Source organism: Silene latifolia, chromosome Y, assembly GCF_048544455.1.
Source record: "Silene latifolia isolate original U9 population chromosome Y, ASM4854445v1, whole genome shotgun sequence".
Classification (NCBI taxonomy): domain Eukaryota; kingdom Viridiplantae; phylum Streptophyta; class Magnoliopsida; order Caryophyllales; family Caryophyllaceae; genus Silene; species Silene latifolia.
This window is the reverse complement of record NC_133538.1, coordinates 40836798-40838911: the sequence shown is the minus strand read 5'-3', so window position 1 is coordinate 40838911 and position 2114 is coordinate 40836798.

Genomic DNA, 2114 nt, shown 5'->3' with positions numbered 1-2114 from the left:
GGGCCGCATATTAGTCACGCAGAGCGATCTATGACATTTCGTATGTTCGTCGACAAATGATAGCTCAAACTGTCGAGTCAGCCTCATGGTCGTCATCTACACATCGATGCGGTCATTTTGAAAGTAATTAGAGTAGATTTGGAGTCCGGGTCAAAAACCGTTTCCATTTTCTAAAAACCGTCGTATGCCGAGTCGGAATGTTCTAGAGTTTTATTCCTAAACATTTATTGTTTATGATTAAATCTCGAAAATATCTTCTTTACGGAATAAGGAAGCATACATCTTCCCTAATTCCTAAATAAAACCGCGGAAATCTTTCTTGCTGAGGAGGAAACCACCTGAGAGAAAACGCAGCAGGAGCTGTGCCTCTTGGAAAGGTCGCAGGTCCTGCTGCGCCCCTTCGTGGGTTGTTTTTCTTCAGTTTTAAGAATATTTCCGGATTTCTTTCGTAATCCGACCTTTTCCTAAGTTCTTCCTCGTGATTAGTATAAAAAGAGGCCTCCGCCTCACATATTTCTTATGCGAGTGTCCGCCCTTCTCTTCTCCCTTTGCATTCTAAGACCACGCTCTTGCTTTTCGACGACTACGTGCTTGCTCTACGTGACCACGTAACCTCAGATCATTTTGACTACCAGTCACGTTGCATAGACCGACCCATTTGACCAACTCCACTTAATCAACTTAATCAATTGTTTTAAATCCTTTTTCAAGGGCACTTTCATATTTACATATATCGAGTCGAGTAATCACTAAACGACTACTTAGTCAATCTCGTTTCGTCAAACATGTAAGTCGGAGGATGTAAAACCTGCTTAATCTTGTACTTTATTTTCTGTATTAAATTAATGTGCAAATTTATATCATAGATATGCTCAAACTGTTTTCAAAACTTAAGCTTTAAACCGTTTTAATGAAAACAGCAGTGATACAACATCGAGAAGAATCGCATCAACTTATGCGCCTTCTGGAATAGTCGCAGCATCTGTTGCGCCTCTTCCAGGGGCTGCTTATCAGTTGCTGCTCTTCTTCTTCTTCCTAGAGTCTCTGTTTGTTTTCGTCTTTTCTTCTTTTTGTTTATTATTCTTTATTTCTCCAAACCTTTTATGTTTCTAAATTATTTTCATTAAAATCCTTTTCGACTTAAATCCCTTATAATCAATATTTGTGGTTTTTCGTCACTTAATTCAAACCCGATTTTTTTAGGTTCGATTCTTCCATATCGAGTCTTTAGAATTCGTCTTTTGTACATACTTTATTTTGTTTCATTAGTCTTTAACTCCGTTTTCTCGCCTATTTAAACTTCAAGTTTTAATCCGAAATCGAAATAACCAAATCTCGTTTTAATTCTCTTTTCTCGCCTTATGACGATCTTCAGTACGTAAACATGCTAAATCACTTCTAACCGAGTCGTATATCAGTAATCAATGTAAATTAATCGACAACCAATAACTAACCCGCAGGTCTGACTTTCACAGTCAGAACCCAGCTCAAGAACAGTCGCAACAGGTGATGCGCCTCTTCCAGAGGACGCAATTGTTGTTGCGTCTATTCTGGGTTGGTTTCTGTGTCTGAACTCTTTCTCGTCTTGACGTAGGCTTTCTAATTAGGATTCTAATCGACTATTATTCATATTATCACCCTTGATTTGACATATTTTTGTATTTTAATTTCTTTTCTTTTCTTTTCTTTTCGTTTCAAATCCTTTTTTGAGCATATTTATGACGTATCCGGTTAATCCATTGTAATTTATATCATGTAATATATCGTATTTTCATATTTATTTTGTATGATTTATTTCTCTGGCATATTCACATATAATTAACCTAATTACAACTTCGACCCAATTGAGTGCTAAATTATTTGTTCACCGACATAGTCCAATCTCACATGCTAGGATTATTCCATGTTTTCTGCATTGCATGCATACAATTGACGACATATAGAATATAAATAAGTTCCCCGATCATTAGTAGAGGCCGCTATCGAGGCAGGCGGGATTAGGTGTTCAAATAAAGAACTTCCTAACACCTACCCTCACCCCTAACTCAAGACCTTTGTGAACATCCGTGTTCATTGGCATCACGAGAGTCATTATAGACATAGAATGCTAAGGA